The sequence below is a fragment of the Siphateles boraxobius genome, unplaced genomic scaffold (assembly GCF_051911475.1).
Source record: "Siphateles boraxobius isolate OS27281-9 unplaced genomic scaffold, OSU_SipBor_1 22, whole genome shotgun sequence".
Classification (NCBI taxonomy): Eukaryota; Metazoa; Chordata; class Actinopteri; order Cypriniformes; family Leuciscidae; genus Siphateles; species Siphateles boraxobius.
The window spans coordinates 6,764,378-6,789,130 of NW_027508833.1; positions in this window are offsets into that span (position 1 = coordinate 6,764,378).

Here is a 24,753-nt window from a genome sequence, read left to right on the forward strand (position 1 = left end):
ACTTCACTTCAGAATTAAAATTTCCTGATAATTTACTCTCCCCCACGTCATCCAAGATGTTCATGTCTTTCTTTCCTTCTTTCTTCAGTCGAAAAGAAATGAAGGTTTTTGAGGAAAACATTCCAGGATTTTCTCCATATAGTGACTTCAATGGGGTCCAACGGGAGTGTGTGTGTGTGTGTGTGTGTGTGTGTGTGTGTGTGTGTGTGTGTGTGTGTGTGTGTGTGTGTGTGTGTGTGTGTGTGTGTGTGTGTGTGTGTGTGTGTGTGTGTGTGTCAATATCAATATGACTACCATAATAATACTAATAGTTATTATTATTATTATTATTATTATTATTATTATTATTATTATTATTATTTAAAAGTATTAAACTAAATAATAAATTATATATATATATATATATATATATATATATATATATATATATATATACACATATATATAATTATTTAAAATATTAAACAAAATAAGAAATGTATTATTATTGTTATTATTATTTTTATTATTTTATAAAACCTACTAAAAATATGAAATATATTATTAATAATATTGGTTTTATTATTTTATAAAAAAAGTATTAAACAAAATAAGAAATGAAATATTTTATAATTATATATTATTATTTTTTAGTATTCTTGAAAATGCTTTTTTTCTTCTTTTTTTTACAGTGAAAAAGTACGAGAGTGTGAATAATTTCGCTTTGACGACCCCTAACAGGAGCAGCCGAAAGAAAAAGAGAGTGAAATATAATATTTAATACTATTACTGTTATAATAAATAGTAATATTTAATTGAAAACAATAATTATTGTGCAGCCTTACGCTGAGGCACATTCTCTACTGTTACAGCACATCAACAAGCCTTACTAATCGCCACAAAACTTTGCCTTTTACCAGGATCTCTAAATGCCCCTCGAGACGATTAACCAGAGCGAACGAGCTGAACTCAGCTTTCTCTCGGTCAGCGATGTGTTTGACAGTTCTCTCTGATCACAGATGACCTTGAGCGTGAGGGTCAGACATGCGCTGATGCAGGACATCGCCATATTGGGAGCGGCGCTGGCAGCAGATGGGCCACGCCCGCACACACACACACACACACCAGACAGATGTGTGCGGATGCTCCGGGGAATACAGCAGCTTAGACCAGCACTTCTGGACAAACTCACACACTGCACATCTGCACTTCTGGAGGCCCTTCAGACCCTTCAGCAAACGCAATAATCTCCCATCATAACTTCATATTCCAGATTGAAAAGTCTGAACAACCCTGCATCTGGGATGATGATGACAGCTTGTCAGAATGAATGTGAAACGTTTTTAAAGCACATACAGTGGAAGTCGAGCAAGCCAGACTGTTATACAAAGCTCAAAATCTGGTTAAAATTCATAAGATATTTAGTACTGGTCAAAAGTGTATTACAGTTTTTTCAACTGCTTACACACAAAATCCTTACTTGTCACACAATTTCTGAAACCTGACACTCAAACACCACACACCAAATCTACAAAACCAAATTCATAAAACACTTTTTGCAAACCACAACACACAATTCTCTATGTAACACTCAAAAATCTAACAGGAAGTCTCTTGATTCCTTTTTCAAACACAACCTATCAAAACACCACAGTAATTCATCAGAGCCTCACACACACTCCTCACATGTCGAAACATTCATTGCTTTGTGTTACAGTTTTTCTCAATCGATTTGGTACATTTCTCCAAACTCTGGTTAATGCTCTTAAAACATTTAACACAGTGATCTGTACACTTTGTAATTGTCCTAAACAGATAGTACATTCTCCTTCATTTCATACAAATTACAAATCAAAAGCATAATTTTCTCAAAACACTGTGCACAAAATTCCCTAATGTTATCACAGCAGTTGATACAGCCAACCAAATGTTTAATATATCAGGAAAAACATTTGCAGCTTTTTCATTGGTCTTGACAAAGATCACAAGCATTTTTTACCATTTTCAAAACACAACAAACAAAACTCTGTGAATTGTAAAACAGTCAGTTGCAGAACTTATGTCCTCAATTAACCCAAAATTGATATCTGATGAGTTGGTAATCCACTCAACACAGAGAATGCCAATTTCCTAATACAGCTGTCTTACAGTTTTTCTCAATTGTTTACACACAAATTCTGGTACTTGAGACACAATGACCACAACATGTAACTCAATCACCAACCCCCTGAACCAATTCTGCTAAACTACAAGCACAATTCCTGCTTTACACTCAATTTGCAGTTCTAAAACACACTTTTTTCAAAACACTACACACAATTCTCTGCTTTTGGCGCAATTTTCATGCAGAAAATATCTTGTTTTCACAAGGAACACACTGCCATTCAAATATACACACTGACTCATCACAAGGGCAAACACCCGTCACACAGTTTTACAATTAGCAATCAGAGCTTTAGCATAAAAGGGCAACAGGTGAGCTCTTCAATGGAGCAATGGATGCCAACATTGGAAACAGAGGCAGAGCCAGAGGAGTGAGAGTAAGAGAAGGAGGACGGGGAGTAAGAGGAAGACGAGGAAGAGGAAGGCCAAGGACCGTAATCTCTGATGAGATCCGAGCCACTTTGGTTGATCATGTGGTCAACCATGGTCTAACAATGAGGGAGGCTGGGCAAAGAGTACAGCCAAATCTGAGCAGGTACACTGTAGCATCCATCATCCGGACTTTCCGAAATGAGAATGGGTAAGAAATCTCTCACTAGAAAATTGCAGTACTGCATATCAATACAGTACTCAATGAGTACAGTAGTACAGTATTGCCTGTGGACTGTTCTGTAGGACTGTAAAAATAATGTAAAGTATGTTTCAAGTATTTAGGAAATTTATACCTACTTTGTATTTACAGTTTTATATTATTTGTTTGGCAGAACTGAAAGATTACCAACACAAGGTGGTCGGTAACGTGTTTTGTCTCCTGAACAGGAAACATCATAAACATGGTCCTATAAAACAACGGCATAACATTACAGCAAATACAAAGAAAAATAATAGAAAACAATGACATATTTCAAAATATTGATAGGGTAAGCTTATCAACACTGGACCGTGTCTTGCGCACAAATCATCTCAGGATGAAGCAGGTCTACAGGGTGCCATTTGAACGCAATTCAGAAAGAGTCAAAGAATTGCGATATAACTAAGTGCAAGTGAGTCCCAAAATTGATGCATAATCTCAACACTGTATACAGTAAATTATACATATTTCAATATTGTAATCATAATGATTGTGCTTCACAATAGTGAAAACTCCATGTCTATTTCTGATATTGTCATGTGTGTTTCAGAGAGTCCTTGAGCTAGAAGTGGCTGCAGTGGAGCACCAGTTCATCTTCATTGATGAGGTTGGGTTCAACCTCACAAAAAGACGAAAGAGGGGAAGGAATATCATCGGTCAGCGTGCCATTGTTGAAGTTCCTGGCCAGCGCGGAGAGAACATCACAATGTGTGCAGCGATTACCCAACACGGCGTCATCCATAACCATGCTACCCTTGGCCCCTACAACACCGCCCATCTGATCACATTCCTGGACACCCTACACAACACACTCATTTCACCAGATCAGGTAGATGGCCCAGAGCAGCTCAGGTACGTTGTCATTTGGTACAACGTAAGTTTCCACAGGGCTCGTAGGTTCGTAACTGGTTCACTGCCCACCCACGCTTTTTAGTTTAGAGGATCTCCCTCCATATTCATAGGCGATATTTCCCCCGCTGCTTTGCCAGGGAAAACATTGCTTGTGATGTGGATGAGGTGCTGTGGCCAGACCGCAACACAAGAGAGGATGCAGCTGTCACGTTCACCGTCTATCTCTGCACTACATTCCCCATAATCCTCTTTGGTGCACCTGCAGTTACTCTCCCCGGATTACTAATCACACACACACCTGTTCACCATCAGCAGCCTCATCAGCAAGCTCTATAAAATACTCACCACAGCCTCAGTTCAATGTCAAGCCTCCAACAGGAACAGACCATTAGCTGTTGTCTTCCGAGCTTCTGATGGTTCCAGTTGGCAAAGACTTAATGTATACTCAGCTGCAAAACTCTAACCTCTGTGCCTTTGTTCCGCTATCTCCAGGATTCCAGTTGGGTTTCCCCATTCGCCTGTAATCTTCTAAAACCTCCAGCGTGTCCTTTGACCTTGCTTTCTAACCACCGCATCTGTAATAGAAAGGACTAGTATTAATGGACCTTGACTGCCTGAAATCAACATATCTGAAGTGTACGTGCTTACCTGCTGCCAGTTCCACACTGAGTGATCATCACCGAAATCAACATATGCACCCACTGAATACCCACCTTGCACCTTGCACTTTCTCATCGCCCTAAAATTTTGTTTAATACCATAAACTCAATAGTTAACCCTAAAGTCTCTCCAGAGATCGAGGCATCCATCAATAGCTGTGAAGAGTTCTCAAGTTTTTTACTGTGAAAATTGACCACATTAGAGCACAGTTCACTCCTGTTGTATCTGACACCCAACAACATTTCCCCATAGCTATCGCTACGTTTGACCAATTCCAAGCAGTGTCCTACATTGAACTATAGGACATTGTAAAGCAAATGAAACCATCAACAACCCCATACGATCCCATCCCCCCACAGATTATTAAAGATGCTTTTGATGCTGGTGGCCCCTCTATTCAATTTATTCTTAACTCCTGCCTTGCCACCGGCACTGTTCCAACATGTTTCAAGCATGCGGTTGTCCAGCCTATGCTAAAGAAACATAACCTAGATGTAAAACGTCATTATAATTTCCGACCCATATCGAAACTGCCATTTATTTCAAAATTTTTAGAGAAGGTGGTGTTAACACAGCTGTTTTCATACCTCAATTCCACAGAGATCCTAGAGCCATTTCAATCTGGGTTTAAAACCCACCACAGCACTGAGACAGCCCTGTTAAAGGTGACAAATGACCTTTTGTTCACTCTTGGCTCAGGTGATAATGCCATTCTGGTCGTGCTAGATCTTAGTGCTGCATTTGACACTGTAGACCATGGTACACTACTAGAGCGTCTTGAACACTGGGTTGGTTATAAAGGGTACAGCTCTAAACTGGTTTCACTCTTATCTCCACCAAAGATCTTTTTAAGTGTCCATAGGCCAGTACTATTCTTCCCCTGCCACTGTGTTATATGGTGTCCCCCAGGGATCCATTCTGGGTCCATTACTCTTCTGCCTTTACATGCTCCCCCTAGGTAACATCATCAGAAAATTGTATATCTCATTTCACTTCTATGCAGATGATTCTCAACTATACATCCCACTTAAATCCAACAACTCCATGCAGCCTCTTTTAGACTGTCTGAAAGAAATTAAAATCTGGATGGCAAACAATTTTCTTCAGTTAAATGATTACAAAACTGAAAAAAGTTATTGTCTTTGGCCCCTCAAAATCCAAAACTGCCATCCCTGCTGACTTAGGTCCCCTTGCACCCTATGTTAAATCCCATGCACGTAACTTGGGTGTTATTTTTGACTCACATCTTAACCTGGAGAAACAAATATCATCTGTTGTAAAGACCAGTTTTTACCAATTAAGAATAATTTCCAAACTCAAGTCTGTCCTGTCTTACAATGATCTGGAAAAAGGCATCCATGCCTTCATAACCTCCCACCTAGACTATTGTAATTCTCTTTACTTTGGTCTCCCTTTAACTCTGGTGGTGCGGCTTTAGATGGTTCAAAATGCAGCTGCTAGGCTGCTCACAAACACAAAAAAACGCGAACACATTACACCTGTCCTAGCCTCCTTGCACTGGCTTACAGTCCAGTCTAGGATACAATTTAAAATACTATTGATGGTTTTTAAATCTCTTCACGCCCTGGCCCCCAGCTACATAACAGATATCATTCATCCTTACGTAGCTCCTATGTCCCTCAGATCCTCCAGTGAAGGCCTCCTTCAGGTCCCACGGTCCCGGCTTAAGCAAAAAGGTGACAGAACCTTTTCTGTTGCTGGGCCTCAGCTGTGGAACCGACTGCCATCTGACGTTAGAAGTGCCCCTTCAATCTTGATTTTCAAAGCCAGGCTCAAAACTCACCTTTTTACATTGGCCTTCCCGGCATCTTAATTGTCTTATGGCCTTCCAGGCATCTTAATTGTCTTATTCTGCTAGGTTTATAATTAAGTGTTTGTCTCGTAATGTGGATTTAGCCTAAATCACTGATTTGTAATTGTATTTTACTTTATTTTATTACCCTGTTGCTACTGCGCTATGTACAGCACGTTGGTCAGTGCGAGCTGTTTTAAATGTGCTATAGAAATAAACCTTCCTTACATACTTACATACTCTTGTCACCTTTAATAAAACTGTGTTTGGATTCACTTACCTCTGTCTCCGTGCCTATATCCTGACAGCAGCATAGTTTTTTTTGTTTTTTGTTTTTTTGTTTTTTTGTCGAGGGGAAGAGAAAAACAACAAAGAAGATGAATGAGAAGAAAAGACAATAAAAAGAAGAAGAATGAGCAGTGGAAAAGTAAGAGGTGTAAGAGTGAGAGGTGGTGGACAGGGTAGAGGGAGAAGAAGAGGAGATGGAGAAAGAGCAAGAAGAGCTGAAGATGTAGGAGAAGGAACAAGAAGAGCTGAAGATGTAGGATAAAGAGAAAGAAGAGCTGAGGATGTAGGAAGAGGAGAAGATACAGGAGTAGAGGGAGAAGAGATGAATAGATTGGAGGACAATGGTATAGTGAAAAGAGAAAGAGTAGAATATATAAGAAGAGATGGGCAGAGAAGAAGAGGCGGGCAAGGTGTAAGAGGAGGGAGGAGAGGTAGAAGGATAGGGTACACACGTGTTTCAAATGAAATCAGAGCCACACTTATTGACCATGTCATAAATCATTGTCTCTCACTGAGAGAAGCTGGTCAGAGAGTTCAGCCCAATATAAACAGATCCACAGTGGCTTCAATTCCACAGTCGCACATTTCAAAGGGAAAACTGGTAAGTAACTATATAATTCTACTTCTACAATGAGTCCATGTAATCTTGTTTGACATAGGTCTAGATTTCAACAGTAAATGTTACTGCTTGTCCAAACATTTTTCAGAATTGAAGTTAGAGAACATTAAGGTGGACGACCAAGACTTATTTCAATTGAACAACAGCATGCCATTGTTGACATGGTGGTCCAGAACAACACCCTCCGCCTCAAAGAAATTCAGCAAAGAATAACACAGGATAATCAACTGTTCCACAATACCCACCAATGCAGTCTCTCCACAACTGATTGCGTTTTAAGGAGAAATACAATCCGAATGAAGCAAGTATACAAAGTTCCCTTTGAGAGGAACTCCGTTAGAGTGAAGGAGTTGCGATTATAGTTTGTTCAAGTATGTGCAACCGAATTACTGCACTTTTACTGTCAACACAAAGATATATTTTTCCTGAATTTTAAGTATGTGTCCATAAACTATTCCATGCTACTGTAAGTGAAAAGATTTAGGCATATCTATGTATACTGCTGCTTCAAAGTGTGAACTCAAACTTCAGCAACAGTTTCACATTAGTATTGACTGCAATCAATGCCATTACTGTAAAACACTAACTTACTGTACTGTACCTTGTGTTCTTTTTACTCTAGAGAATCTTGGAGTTGGATAGCAGTGCAACTCATTATGTAACGATCACCAGCTGGAGTACCCCTGAGAGTCACCAGAGGGCACTCCACATCAGACTGATCACTTCACAAAACTACAATTCCCATAATGCTTCATACCTGGGACTGATTGCACACTCACCTGCATCTCATTCAGACACTCCATATAAACCACACTCAAACAGAGGACCACTGCGAAGTATTGCATTGCCCAGGCGTACAATTTCTGAGCGTTTTCCCTGTGTTTGCTGAACTGTTACTGACCTTGGATTGTTTCTACCGACTTCTGATTTTTCTGCTGCCTACCTCGACTCGGACTGTTATATCGACTTCTGTTTGTTCTGCTGCCTGTCTCGACTCGGATTGTTTATTGAACTGTGATTCCTGCCGCCGGCTTCGACCCTTGCCTGTCATCCACTTCTGCTCTAAGGTTATCTCTGTTGTTCTGTCTGCCCCTGATTTACCCTGCCTTTTGACCATTCAAATAAAGCTGCAAATGCATCCTACTGAGTCTTCCAGTTCATAACAGAATACTTCGCCACTTCAGATCCAGCAGCCGAGAGAGAACTCACCAAATATCAATCTAGTAGCACGGATCTCACCTGATCTTCCCAGCATGAGCCAGGAATTCGCGGGTCAGATCGCGGCCTTGGCCCTGGATAGCCCCGATCTGATACAGTTCACGTGGGGGTTTATTCCTCTCGCTGCTTCCTGCTCCCTCGGAGACGAGGCAATTAAATTGTGTTACCGGCTGGGGGCTAAGGAAACCAACCCAAGGGAGCTTCCCAATATCTCCGGTCTGAACTGGAGAGAGGCACTCTCCCGATGTCTGGAGAGCTTCCTCCCACGGTACACCAGGTCATCATCTGATCTCCACGCCCAGTCGGATTTTCATGCCCAGCTGGATTTCCACGTCCAGCCAGAGCTTCACGTCAGCCACGTCCAGCCAGAGCTTCACGTCAACCACGTCAAGCCAGAGCCGAGGCCCTCTTCGCCGCTGGTCCTGCCCAGCTCAAGGCCCTCTTCACCGCTGGTCCTGCCCAGCGCTCAGTCCTCTTCGCCGCTGGTCCTGCCCAGCTCAAGGCCCTCTTCGCCGCTGGTCCTGCCCCGCTCAAGACCCTCTTCGCCGCGTGCAGCCCAGCGCTCAGTCTTCTTCGCCGCTGGTCCTGCCCAGCACTCAGTCCTCTTCGCCGCTGGTCCTGCCCAGCCCAGAGCCCTCGCCGCAGGTCCCGTCCAGCCCTGAGCCTTCTTCTAACAATCCAGAGACTGTTCACATCACTTTTGGTGACCAAGAGACTGTTCACGTCAGTTCTGGCGACCCAGAGACTGTTCACGTCACCTCTGCCGACCCAGAGACGCTTCACGTCACTTCTGCCGACCCAGAGACGCTTCACGTCACTTCTGTCGACGCAGAGACGCTTCACGTCACTTCTGCCGAGCCAGAGACGCTTCACGTCACTTCTGCCGAGCCAGAGACGCTTCACGTCACTTCTGCCGAGCCAGAGACGCTTCACGTCACTTCTGTCGAGCCAGAGACGCTTCACGTAACTTCTGCCGAGCCAGTGTCTATGGACAAGATGGCCGCCTCCGAGCCAGTGTCTACGGACAAGATGGCCGCCGTCACAGAGTCTGTTCCTGTTCCTGAGCCAGAGTCTGTTCCTGTTCCTGTGCCTGAGCCGATGTCTGTTCCTGTGTCTGTTTCTGAGCACGTATCAGTTCCTAGTCCTGAGCCAGGATCTGTTCCAGAGCAACTGATGACTGTTCCTGGGTGGATGCCTGCTCCTGTTCCGTGGCCGCCCGAAGGGAGGTCTCCGCCATGGCTGCCAGAGGGTTCTTCACCGCCGTGGCCGCCCGAGAGTTCTTCACCGCTGTGGTCACCCGTGGGTTCTTCACCGCCGTGGCCACCCGAGGGGTCTTCACCGCCGTGGCCGCCCGAGGGTTCTTCACCGCCGTGGCCGCCCGAGGGTTCTTCACCGCGGTGGTCGCCCGAAGGGTCGTCTCCTCCCTGGCCGCCTGTACTGCCTGCTCAGCTCTGGTCACCTGCACAGCCTGATCCGCCCTGGTCGCCTGCTCCACCCTGGTCTTCTGTTCCTCTTCTGCTCCATGGACCTGGCCCTCCATCCCGCCCCCAGATCCGCCTCTGCTCCACCTCCCACCTGGACAGTTATGTTTTTTTTTTTAGCGTCTGGAAGCCGCTCTTTGGGGGGTGCTATGCAACGATCACCAGCTGGAGTACCCCTGAGAGTCACCAGTGTCTACGGACAAGATGGCCATTGTCAAAGAGTCTGTTCCTGTTCCTGAGCCGGTATCTGTTCCTGTGCCTGAGCCGGTATCTGTTCCTGTGCCTGAGCCGGTGTCTGTTCCTGTGTCTGTGTCTGTTTCTGAGCACGTATCAGTTCCTAGTCCTGAGCCAGGATCTGTTCCAGGGCAACTGATGACTGTTCCTGGGTGGATGCCTGCTCCTGTTCCGTGGCCGCCCGAAGGGAGGTCTCCGCCATGGCCGCCAGAGGGTTCTTCACCGCTGTGGCCACCCGAGGGGTCTTCACCGCCTTGGCCGCCCGAGGGTTCTTCACCGCCGTGGCCGCCCGAGGGTTCTTCACCGCCGTGGCCGCCCGAGGGTTCTTCACCGCGGTGGTCGCCCAAAGGGTCGTCTCCTCCCTGGCCGCCTGTACTGCCTGCTCAGCTCTGGTCACCTACACAGCCTGATCCGCCCTGGTCGCCTGCTCCACCCTGGTCTTCTGTTCCTCTTCTGCTCCAGGGACCACAGAGTCTCTCACTGAACAGATGTTAAATAGAGTTGGGGTGCTGGACGACACCTATCACGTTCGCTAGAGAACTAGCCTATGTGTCGAACCACTGCTTCCTGTGGGCTCCCTTCACATGATGCCAGTTTCACTGTAAGCCTGGTTTGAAGAGTCGGCTTGTTTTCCCAAGCACCATTGCCCTCCTATGGACTGTATACGTGCACAATTCTTGCTCCAGTAGAGTTCCCCTTATTACCCGAACCCTGTCGTGTTCCTCCATACCCTTCGGCAACGGACGTGGCGGAACGTCCAAAGCCAGGCCTATTACTCGTATGCACTGGTGGAACCTGTGTCAGGCTGGGTCCATATGTTGTGATAACTACGGCGATCCCATATGTGTATTCGTCCACGGTACGGCTCCCTGCAGCGAGCCCATGTCTTCCCTCGGCAGAACCTGCTCTGCCGTCACTGTCCGGTTGAGTCTCCCCCTGTAATAGGCTGGAGCCAACCCAGTGACATTCCATATGTTGTACTGCCTGGTCATCCGCCCAGTCCATATGTGTATCCTCCACATGTTACCTCCCTTCGGGAAGGATGTGGCTTCCGCAGCGTCCCTTCCTTCCATTGATAGGGCACGCTTCCCAGTGGTCTTGTGGAACAGCAGTGACTTCCCTGGCCTAAGCCCTGTCCCATCTCCGCCTCAAAAGAATGCGGGGGGATCAGAAGGCTTCTGTCTAGGCACTGGAAGGTGGCAGCACTAGTGGCGTTTTAATTGGGATCCCAATCAGTCGACACATCGACTACGTCGAACGCGAGCGACTGAAAGGGAACGTCTCGGTTACATATGTAACCCTCGTTCCCTGAAGAAGGGAACGGAGACGTAGTCCAGTCACCACTATTGCTGGACCACCGCTGACTCTGGGCTCAGCTCGGCTTTAACGGTACTCAAAGATGAAAGGCTCCTTAAGCATGATCACAATCAGTTGACACATCGACTACATCTCCGTTCCCTCCTTCAGGGAACGAGGGTTAAATACGTAACCGAGACGTTATCCAATCACAGCCTCTGCTGAGGCAAAATCACATGAGGTTATTGTTGTGCATCGATGAATGATTCAGTAAATGTGTTTCCATCGTAGTTTATGTGAATCTTCTTAAAAAATTATCCACCGCATTTGAGCGCATATGTTTTTTATGCACAGAATTTATGCACATCTTGGCATTTCCATCCAGCAGTTTTTATGCGATTTTCCAAAATTATTTAATTAATAACTATTAGCAAAAGACCTACGCAAAATTTAATCAGAGCGGTCGGACTGAAACAGATTTCCAGAAATGAGATTTGAATAGAATTTCAAACCGAAACGGAAACGGTTTTGTAAAAATCATATTTCATGTGATTTTTTTCCCATTCACACTTCCTAAATATGATCAGATTCCAACTAGACATGTACACACATTAGTTTTGGGCTGACAGGCTGAACAAGGCTTTACAAACATAAAAATAAGTAATAATGTTTTTTTTTTTTTTTTCCTGCTTTACAATAATTAAATGTTGGCAGGTTTTGGAACAGAGCCCACATCTGCACAAAGGATGACAACTTATTTTAGAGATGTCAAAATTCAACCCAGACATTATAGTTACATCTCGAAGAGTCATGCATTATAACTTGTCAAATTCCTGGTGAAGTTCCTGCTTGTAATTAATTAAGTGGATATTAACATTATATAAATCAGAAGACCTCTGGATAGATGACTTTCCTCGTGTGAGCTAATCTCTCTCGCTCTCGCTCTATTGTTTACAAGCGCTTCGAGAGGTAAAACCGTCCTCTCAAAAAGGATCGTACCATTAGGATATAATCCTGCCGTCTTGAGACTAGTAGCAAGTTTGTGGTGTTGGATTATTCCCGATTCCAGAACAAAGGCGGCGGAGGGCAATGAAATGAAGGAGGGGATTGAAACTGATATCATTCTGAGCTCCTGCCCTCTTCAATGAGTGCGATTAAAAGGTTATTCCAGCCTCCCTCATCTCAGCTAATTGGATTATTTGCAGGGATTTAGGGAAACGAATTTAGGCGAGCAGCTTCCAAAAACTCTTTGCCTACTTCTTCGAATGAATATTACAAAGTTGAGAGGCTGTTAAACACAGCAGTGGATACTTGAGTATATTCTTATGAGTTTGTGTGCAAGTCGAGTCCAGTAACCTTTATTTATATAGTGCTTTTTACAATACAGATTGTTTCAAAGCAGCTTTACAGAGCTAATCGTAAAATAATACAACAAAGTGTGTTTCTAGAAGAACATAGTGTCATAGTCCAGTTTAAGTGAGTTTTCACATGCACAAAAGTTTTCAATTAACACTTTAAACAAAGTTATCAGCACACCCAGATTTTTACCCTGATTATGCTTTGAATGTAAATACTAAATGCCTCTATCAGCGTTTTGTTTGTTTGTTATCCAATCAAGGTATGCACTGTTTTTATTGTCATTATGTCAAAGAAGTTTATTTGGGTTGTTAGATAATTGATTGTAATGTTTAAATCCTAAAAACTAGTGATAGACTGAATTATTATTATTATTATTATTAATTATTATTAATAGGCTTATAAAGTCCATACACTACAAGGTTGACATAGTATATAAGTGCATCATTTGGAACACAAATGATACTAAAATATTAGGGGTGTACTGTAACAATACCCTCATGTCACAATTCGATACATATCAAGATACTGAACTCACAATACAATATTATTGCAATTGACATATGGTAAAAGGTTAACCAAAAATGTACTGTTGATTAAAATGCTAAATTTGGTATTACATGGTGTGTGTAAATGAATAGGCTTGGACTTGGTGCTGAAACCTAATGCACGGGACAATAGAGATACCAGAATAACAATATTCATGATTCTGAAGCTTAAAATACTTAGACTAATATGCTTTCACAGATTGTCACTGAATTGATATATTTAAAATAATATAGGCCAAATAATATAATGTTACCTTTTTACTGGTAACATCAGACATTTGGCATTATCAGGACCCACAAATATTCCCCATTGCATTATTATAGGCTACATTATATTCAACATTATATATAGTAGTTTAATGTAGTACTGACAATAAAACTTTGTAAACCTGATTTTTTTTCTCACACAGTAATTTTTATTTTGGATGAATTATACACAATAGATATTGTCACTATCCACGATACATATTCTACATAATATTACACTCTCATTTTTGATCGCCAAATAAATTATTAAAATAATATTGCTAATTCTTGATTATGCATAACTTTTAGTCTACAAAGGCAGCTTACTAGATTTCGGAACAGACCGATTGACTTAATTAAGATAAAAAGCTATCACTTTACAATAAGGTGAATTAGTTAACATTAGTTAATGTATTAATTAACATGAACTAACAATGACCAATACATTTGTTACTGTATTTCTTAATCTTTGTTAATGTTAGTTAATAAAAATACAGCTGTTCATTGTTTTTTCATGTTAGTTCATAGTGCGTTAACTAATGTTAACAAATATAACCTTTGATTTTAACATTAGTACATTTTTTAATTAATATTAACTAAGATTAAGAAAACCTGAATAATTAATGTTCATTCTTAGTTCATGTTAACTAAGGTATTTAATTAATGTTAACTAATTAACCTTATTGTAAAGTGTTACCGATAAAAATGCATTTTCCCACTAAACTCTCCTGTGCTGATGTGTGTTTTGTGCGAGTGGAGATGTCCAGGTCTGCAGGTAAGGGGCAAGGTTGTTGTGCGCTGGTGAAGGCCCTCAGCGAGAGCAGACTGAAAGCCAGGTGGTGTGGGCTCCATCAGGCCAAGAGCAGGTCTAATCAAGGATCGAACCCCAGCTGGAGCTGCCAGCAGCTGCTTCACACACACTCGGCTTGGCTAAAGACGTGTCGTACATCTGGACTCACCGCGTGTGTGTTACGGCCCGAGGGTGGAGCCGGTCCCAGCGTTTCTCAAACCCACTGACTGTCCTGATGGACTTCAGCCATATGACACAAATCTTTGTCCTCTGCTAGACTGTAAAAAAAAAGGGGGGGATTTTTCCAAGTTGTAAATATAACAGAGTGTATTTTACAATAAAATACTATTTCAACCATTATACTTTTACGTTTAAAAATTTTAATGTTACTTGGCATTTCTTTGTGAATATTTGTGAAATGTATTAGCAATTTCTGAGTGAAAATACAATTTCAGTCTTTCTACATCAATTTCAAATTTAATTCAATGCATTACTTGCTGTTGTTTTTTAGTGATTATTTGTGAAATATTAACAATTTATTAGTGAAAAAAAATTTTCAAGAAAAAAATATTTCTGTCTTTTTTCTTTTTGAACTTAAAATTTTAATTCAATGTGTTACTTGCCGTTTTTTGTGATTATTTGTGAATTTTAATAGCAATTTCTGATTATACATTGTTTGAAACGTTAATCCTATACCATTTTTGCAGTGTAGTACTGAGGATTTATCACTGAGCACTTTCTCCTCAGCAGTGCATTTAAACAGGTTTAAATCTTAAATAATAAAGCCAACAATTGATTGAGTCACTCTCCAATCCCAGCATGCAACAATCAGGCACATGGGCCACAAGTGAGAAATGATTGACAGAGCGCCACAGTGTTCCCATTTATTTCTTCTCTGGAGCTGTTTTCTGTCAGAGAGCGTATTGATTTTTCCATAAAGTAAGAAAACAAGCGCGGTTGAGAGGCCGTGCCAGGTCAGCACAAATTAAAGCTGAAGATGTAAAGCCCCCTGTCGCCCATCATTGGCTACAGTTGACGAGGCCTCGCTCTCTTTCAAACTGCACATAATTTGATCATCATAAAGCTAAAGGAGAAAGAAAGACAGCCAGCTTGTTGGATTGCAGGCTGTTTGAGCAGACTGACGGGACGGCATGTAAACGCACAGATGTTTATTAATCAAAGCCTTTGTTTAAGTTTTTATCAATGCTATGAATGCTGATCAGGCCAAAAACCTCAACCTGTCCATAGACTTTTTTAATGCAATAAAAAAATAAAAATAATGGTGTAAGATTTAATTTGAAACACGCAAAATTTCAGGCAAAAATTGCAAGAACTTCTCAAATAACGATGAAATGGCAAGTAACACATTGAATTATATATGTCAAATTTTGAAGTAGAAAAACTGATAGTGTTTTCTTGTAAAACATATGGCAATAATCTTTAAAAAGGCAAAGGGAAAAAGACATAAATGTAACATTATAGATATTAAAATAATCTATTGATTTATTCATTGATTTATATTATATTTTTCAATTTATATTTAATTTATAATAAATTAAAATTATGTGATTGGACTTGGTAATCTAAAATAATCATTGTGTATAATATAATCATTGTTAGATAATAAGTTGTTTTAATTGTGAGGAGCGTCTTGGATACTGATGTAACCATCATTCCCTGATGGAGGGAACAGAGACATTATGTTTAAGACTGAAAAATGGGATTTTGCATGCCAAACCACTCCCCTGTGCATACGGGTATAAAAGATGGCGGCACGCATCCACTCATTCAGGTTTATGCTGAGGAGCCGAGACGGGGATCCCGGCCATTCAGCGGGTGGTTCAGGGTTGTGGCAGGAGGGACATAACGTCTCCATTCCCTTAATTCCACTCCGTTCCTTTATTCCACAGTCCCCCGGATGGGCCACTAAAGTGCAACCATCAAGAACTGCTCCTCGTCCTCCCTGACCTTGAACAGTGGGAACTCATATCTGAGTAGATCCTTGGGCAAGCTGTGTGTCAGTGTGTTCATGCCACGGAGGTCTACTTGTGCGTCCCTGAATCGACTCCACCTGGGGAAGGAGTCTCCATTCTCCCGGAAGCATGAGCTGTTGTGACAGCGCGTCAGCTGCACGATTGAGCTCACACAGAATGTAAATATCGCAGAGCGATCTGAGCCATTGCTGACTCCAGAGGAGGGATGACGGACGGGTTGTGAGATGTGACGTGAGCGTACCCCGCCTAGGCAGTTGATGTACGAAACCGTTACAGTGTTGTCTGTGCGGACCAAAACGTGCTTGCTTTGAAGCAATGGTCAAAACCAGCAACTCCAAGCAATTGACCGATCGCAAAGGCCCGCCCCCTTTAGTTACTGTTGCTATGTCTGACAAGCCATGCTGCTCTCACGCTACACATCATGTTCTCATGCAGTGTAAAATACATTGCGGAGAAAAGAGACTGAAAATGTGCTGAGAGACAGGCCAGAGCAGGTTACTTTTGATATGAAACAAAGTCTCAACTTTCAAATGTGGTTATTTTTTAAAGAAATTAAACAATTAATACCGTTTTGTGGCTCTTTAATGTGTTGTGACAGATCACTGTAGAGCCTCAGTTTAAGCTGCTCGTGAACCGATCATCTCTTCCTTCTAGTTAACTTATAGCATCAAATAAACATGAATGAACATCAGAAAGAATGTAGTTTCAACCATGGAAAGACGTCAGTACACACCGTTTTTCAAGTTCAAATCCACCACCATTAATCTACTAACTGTCCTGACTGCTTTGATTCGGTGGCAGGCAGATTATGATTGGTCAAATCGCCTGTCCTTCAAACACCCTGCGAAGGGTGAATTGGAATGCCACTGCAGTCGAGGTCTCGCCCTAGAGCATACAGCATCCCAGCCCATTCTAGAGGCATCTAGGCAGTTCAGCACCGACTGCTCCGACCAAATGCTCGTTCATGAGATGTGCCATCATACTGACTGAGTCCAACTCCATATCGAGAAAAGTAGATGCTCTGCAGAGAGCTTGCTCTTCTCCCAGATGGCTGAGGTGCCTGAGCACCAGGTCCTTGTGTTCACAGAACAGATCTTGAGAGGGAGCTAGAACGAGTCAGTCATTGAATGTGAATGCCCACTTCCCTTAGGGACAGCCTTAGGTTAATGACCTTGTACTGGTATGCCCCACCCAGGAAAGCAAACCAAAGAAATGGTGTCGAGGTAAAATCAAGACATGAAAGTATGTGTTCTTCAGGTCGATCGCTACAAACCAATATTGGAGGTGAATGTATGTGAGAATTGCGTTTCTGATGGTTACATTAGTAACTAAGACGTTCACCACAATTAATTATAATAATGTGTTACATTTATATAGAGCTTTTCTAGGTACTCAAAGTGCTTTGGAAGGGGCAATAACCTCAACCACCCCCAATGTGAAGCACCACCTGGATGATGAGGCGGCAGCCATAATGCGCCAGAACGCCCACCACACACCAGCTTATTGTTGATGAAACCAATCAGTATATATGGGGATGATTAGGAGTCCATGATGGACAGAGGCTAATGGGCATATTTGACCAGGATGCCGGGGTTACACCCCTACTCTTTTTCCGAAGGACATCCTGGGATTCAGTAAGGAGGAGCGCTCGGGTCTAACCCAGGAATCATAGCGTCCCGAAGTAGAGGCAGTGAGTGTGGCGTGAGGAAGCCATGTGTCCTCGAAATGTGAACTTCCGACCTGTGGCGAGGATGCTGACATTGAGGAAGCAGACCGTTGCTCACTGCCAAACAACGTCCAGTATGGCCCAGAGACTAAGGAAACTGCTCTTTTATTGAAAATGTGGCCGTGGGGCCAGATATAAAGTATTTGAAATGAAACAGAAGATTCTCTGTCCGTCCGGCTCTCTTCCATGGGAAGGAATGGTGCGATCACCCCCTCGTGGTTCAGAGCAGCTCCCTCTATCTTTGGGCTGCCCATATCAGGGCCACTTAGATGGGAGCTTGGAGGGTTTAGCAGCTGTGGTCTAAGGGACGGACTGCGTCGCCTTCCTGCGGGGGGCTTGATGGGGTGGCCGGGTTGACGTCTCAAGTTGTGCCAGAACAAGTGTGAAGCCGTAGGGATACGCCTTCAGCGACGAGCAGACTAGGGGCCAGCCTGTGGTGGCCTGGTTGCGGTGGTAACATGCGGGGCAAGATGTGTTTAATGGCCTCAGTCTGCTTTTGGACTGCCGAGAACTGCTGGGCAAAGTCCTCGACAGTGATCCCAAAGAGCCCATTTTGCAAGATGGGGGCGTCGAGAAAGCGGACTTTGTCGGCATCCCACATCTCTGCAAGATTTACCCAGAGATTGCATTCCTGGATCACCAGACCAGTTCCTGCATCAACCCGGCTCAGAACTACGCTCGTACAGTTCTTTGAGTGCTTTGGCCATAGACTTTTAAAAAAGATGGGCGACACACATTCACTTTCTTCAATGTCCCAATATGGCGCTGACATCTTGTGCAGATTTGGGACCTGATTCTGCACATTAGTGAGCGTGAAGTGAAGTCGCGATATCAAGGTCCCGCCCCTCACTATCTCAGAAAGCATCAGTACAGTTGCAGAACAACTCATTATATAAGTGTGAAATAAACAGTTATGGACATGTATACATTTAATTTGCAGCTCCAATCTCCTCCCCAAAATCCCCCAAAAAAGTCAGTTGGTGCCTCAGTGACTAATTCGCTCAGAGAAGCTGTCAGTCACAGCTGTCAATCATGACATCACACTCCCGTTTTTTATAGTATCAAATAACTAACTAAGACCAAACTTTTTTCAAAAAACAAACACTTAAACTTGTCTCACACTTGGCTTTGGCCTGATGGACTTGCAGGATGGCCATCGCATGAAGGGCGGAGTTAGCCACTGTTAGCCTTAGCAGCCAGGACTACCGTCATCTTACGGGCCTTGGGGCGGCATTAGGCAGTAAAAGGCAGAGGTGTAAAGTCCAGGTTCAGAAAGTAAAAGTCCTCCTCAGTATTTGGTTCCAATCACCTGGATTTGCAAATCAGCACAGTTTTTCAGCCAGGAGACTCCGGGGCAAGCATGGCCGTCAACTCTGTTGGCCCTATTATACACCCGGCGCAATGCAGCACCAAGCGCGATGCAAGCATTTTTTGCTAGTTTCAGCCTGACGCAGTTATCATTTTCACGTCACGTTGTTTAAATAGTGAATGCATTTGCATCCATCTGTTCACCCATGGGCTGCTGGTCTGAAAACCAGGTGTGTTACTATTACTATTTTGAGGCAACTGAAATAGACTGAGACATTGACCAACTAAAACCTGGTCTCAAGTCAATGGCGTAGTTTTTTTTTAGTTTTTTTTATTAAAAGAGCGTGTTATGCCTGGTTCAGATTACACGATTGTTTTTTGTCTGTTACGATAGTCACTGTGTCAGATTAAGCGATTTTGACTCCTAAAATCTTGTGGTGGACAAGAAACATGTCAGACTACACGTTGCTTCCTGACCAGTCATCCCGTGCCGTCTTTAACGACGCACATGATGTCATTGAGAAGGCGAAACTAGTAGCGAGTGACTTCCGGAAACGAACGTAAACAAACAATGGACCATCGTCTCTCTTTCGTTTCGCCATTTTTGAAAGTTGTGTATGGAAAAGCTTCTGTGCTCCTATTGGTCAACCTCATACATGTGACGGAACCCATCGTGGACGACCGTTAAAAAAATTAAACATGCTAGTCTTTTTGTCTTGATGTCGTGAAGCCTCGCAGACGCGACGTAGGTTGTCGACCACTATGACACACTATACAAGATGATAAGATCGAATCTTGTGTCCCGACGCCCGTTGTCGTTTACGAATCCCCACGACACCCTACGTCAAACGGATCGTGCCAAAATCGGGCTAAAATCGTGTAATCTGAACCCGGCATAAGTAATATGCGCCTATAGTCGAGTCCACAACGCTCATACACTTTGCTGTTATTTTTTTGATTTTTCCTGTCAGTAAACTAGCAAAAGTGGATTCAGACACAAATCTTGTGACCTTGTGCTTTAGACCGTAGGCTTAGATCGTTAAAATAGGGTCCTCAACCCGACTCAGCATGAACAAACACGCCTGAAGGGGGGAGCTCAGCTACATTTTCCTCTCCAGGGGACAATAGCCCACTCTCCGATGCAGCTATCGACATCTGCTCCTCACCCAGAGCACCAAATGACACGCAGGGTGAGAAGGACCCGCGCCATCATCCTACTCGACACCAAACGAGATGCCGGATGGGCTATTATTTCATCCGCAACCGCACCACAGGACTCATCATCCGTCCGCCATCCATCCGCACCAACTTTTTTGACCAATTTTCAAACCCGCACGCCCCTGTCATCCGCTGATTGGGCGATACAATGCGCTGCTGATGACAGCCGCGAGACTAGAAACTGCCCGCCACCCGCCCGAATTTAATTTAAAAAAAAAATTCTCACGTCATCCGCCTCGCTCCGCGGTTTACCCGCGGAGTCCGCGGCTGTAACCGCCAACCGCACATCTCTAGCACATGGCATGCTAGAGGAGCTGTGGGTACTGGTCTGGTGGAAGCGCTTCCACTGTAACCCTCAGGTCTCCCTGAAGTGTTAACCAGATTCACGCCTGCTTGAGCAGAGGCAGCAGGTTGGGTAACAGAGGGTACTCTTGCCTTCACAAAGGAGAGTTGGGACCACTATGCCGAAATAGTCAAGCTCTCGGAGTAAGAGCAAGAACCATCCACGAACAACATCTCAGCATGCTCATGGTGGCTCAGACATGTGAGACAGCGATCTTTGCCATCAGATGAGGATAGGAAATGACCACATCCAGAAACACACGGACAAAAAGGCATCTTTAAAAAGATGCTCATCACCCATGCTTGCTCTTTTAGGGACATCTGCTCTTTTGTGCCAAAGCACCATGAGGGGAGCTTCGGCACAAATCGAATCGCTGTACTTCACTCTGCACTGGCTCGAAGCCGAAACACAGCTGAATGCACTTTCTCTCCAGCAAGAGAGATCTCCTCTTGTTGCAAGCTCTTTTAGTTAAGTGGAAATACTCTTTGCAAGGCAAGTGGCTTGGCATGCAAATTCCATTCACCAATTCTATTGGCTGTTTTTCTAAAACTCAGAGGTGATTGGAGCTCCCAAATAAGACCCCATTTGTCAGTTTTCGACATAACGTCGACGATGACTGACAGAGAGCAAACCATTAAATCGTTGTAAAGAGGGATTGATGATGTCAGCTGAAAAGTAAAGCTGTATTTTAATACAAAAGTAAGTTATTTCATTTTGATGAAAGATTATGATTGAGTTTTTTTAAATCTGTGTTGCAGTTTTATTTATTTGATTTCATGTTTATTGTAGTTTGTGAACTTGAAATGATTATTTGGACAATGTCATGAAGGGATACAAATACTATGGCATATGTGAGAAATGGAAAACAAAAACTTTGTAAGAGAAAATTATTTTTGATGTTTGGTCACTTTTATTGATTGTTCTAATACATAGAAGGCAGTAAGTGATACAATAACTCATGATCATCCACATAAACACCACAGCTCAGCATGTCAGAGCCTGTCACATAAAAAAAACACCCGATCACCATCACACACACACACACACACACACACACACACACACACACACACACACACACACACACACACACACACACACACAACACAATACTAAATTACTGCATTCTGATTAATTATGATTGGATTGGACCTCCTGTACTCATAACTGATATAGCATCAAATTTCTTATTTTTTATGCAATTGATTGTTGCCTAAAGGTAACAAGTAACAATGAATTTCCCCTGCTGATCTGCACAGCAACAGCAGAATCATTCATGTTTAATACCAAGTTAATAAGTGAATTATGGCCTATATGAATCACTTTATGATAAGGCCACGCTGAATACTTACGACAAGATTAAGGCTAGCTGCTAGATCATTTTAAATGTCACCCTATTTAACAGCGGCTGCCAAACTTATATTGCAGGACTGGTTACTTAAGGTGACAAGTCAAGAGAATATCACAGAGAAATTTATTTTCTTCTTACTCCAAAAACCATGTCTATTTATCGTGATTTCAGCTTTTTGTTATGCCTTCTTTTCAGAAAATCAGCTCATTCTTCAACCTTTCTACTGTTGTTCAGTTCTGTGACACAGTAGTAGTAGAAGGTTGTAGGTTGGTGTTACTAATGTGGGTGGAGACATGTTGAAATCAATCTAAATACACAGATGCATCATTATACTTTGCCTACAAAGTGAAATCGCTTGATGCAGCTGTTCTGGTTTAGAGTATTTGTTCTGCACATAGTATGCATGTCACTATGTCATCTGTCCTAATCATATCCTATTCCCCAAACTATAATATTAAATTTCCAACTATGCTGCAGCTCTCGGGAGAAGCTTAACAAAATGTCTTGGAAAATCTTCACCCTTTATTAAAATATTGTTCATAATATTAATCATAACTAAGCATATTGCATAGTTGAGCTTGGAGTCAATTGTTTTATTTGTGATAACATAATGAAACATGCCAAATCACGTGCACATTATTTTTGGCCAGGCTGTCATACAAAGAAATGATAATGTTAAATAGTTTAATTAAAGCAACACCAAGTATTCTGCGGTAGCCCTACAGGTTGGAAGCAGAATTGTTCATTACCGCTGTCGTAAATAATTTACAAGCCTATGTTAGACCTGAGCCATATCAATAAATAAAAGTCATTTCACAGTGCCTGGGCCAGACCTGGGCCATATCAATAAATAAGAGTCATTTTACAGGGTGTGGGCCACATCTGGGCCAGAGGAAGTTGTTTGAGTCCGTTTTCAGAGTGTTGGACCAGTTTTGGACCGGGGGCCCAGCCAGAACTAGGCCAGAATTGAAGCAAGGATGAGGCCCATAGGTGGGCCAGATAAATTTTGCTATCTGGGAGGAAGATTTAAGAACATCAAGAGTGTTAGATGAAGTGGCCGTGGACAGTACAGTCCAGTGAAAGCAAATCTGCAAATCTATATTGTTTGCCAGCGATGAAGATCTTTATTAGTTGAACATCTTCGTATGCTGTCTGTGAATGAATGATTCCACAGGACGATACATTCGATTTCATTTCATTCAGGTAAGTAAATTACAAGCAAACAGATTATTACGCCACAATAGCACGATCCATCTGCTGTCAAGACGCTGATCTTGACCATGAATTGCAACCATGGTGTTGACAAGAGACAGGAATATGATGGCAGACATCGCGAACAATGTTTCCATGTGCAGTTTGTTAACGTTAGACGTCGTCTTTTTGTCTGGTACTAATAAAGTTCACTAGCTAAACACTAAGTTAGCGTTAGCTAGGTCATGCTTACAGCTGTTAGCTAACAATGACTGTACCTAACGTTAGTTGTTTGCTGGTTCGACCAGCTTACATGCATCTTTCACTGTATTTTACTGAACTCAGCACAGAGCAAACCCACCCCGTGACGTCACCGGTTATAATACTGCACAATGGCGGCGCCCTTGCCACGAAAGATATAACGGTGTTTCTTTTATATGTTAACATTTGTCATGTTTCTTATATAATTTTTGATTATAGTGGAAATCCATCTAGTAAATCATGTAAACTTGACTGACTGCTTCATTTCCCCTTTAAAGTTAAATAGCCTAAATATATAAAGTTATGAAACTTCACTTTGCCCTCAGCCAAAACGATTTGCCAGGGAACAAATCATAGATTAATGAGACCAAAGATCGCCCGTTAGATATACACAAGCCGAATTATATCTCATGTTTAACCACTATACTAGAGACAGCCAGCGGCAAAAGTCAGAAGGACAAGCCGAGTTAAGGCTGTTGCAGGCGGGTTACATGAGCGCTGAGCGCCCGGTGATCGCCTGGATCTCACAACTCCGAAAACGTCAGATCAAATTTTTAAATAGGCGCTATCTTTATAAATAAACCCCAGATTTGAGATGTAAACAACTACATTCCTGACTGAAAAACTATTAAAACTACATTTCGTGACAAAACAAAAGTAGTATTTTTAAATTTTTGCGGCCTTTCTCCTCTGCTATTAACGCAACCTACTATGAAAAGCGCTATACAAATAAATGTATTACTTGATGGCAACAAAACGCTTTTATCTTTTATTTTTTATCTTGTCTTGCACTCTGGGGTACTACCATAGCAGCGGGAATTAGCATTCTACATATAGCTAAAACAGCTCACGTTAGCTACAAGTTATCGCGAGAACATATTTAGATCAGGTATACTACTGGCATACTAATGGGGTCCTAAGGTGGGACCTCATCTCTTCACCACACCGGCTTTGGAATCAAAATAGGCCTATTTCACAAAATGGCGACCGAGACCGGAAGTAGGGTAAACTCTTTTCCGGTGAAAGCGCTAGCAGTTGCAGTCGGAGAACAAATGCGGAGACTAAAAGTGGTGAGTCCTGTTGCGTACCTTTTTATGTTTCAACCCAAAGAAGAAACAACCCTATTTATCACTTCACAGCTTTCCGTGTTTTGCTGGTTTCCATGGAACAACTGGGGAGAAGTTAAA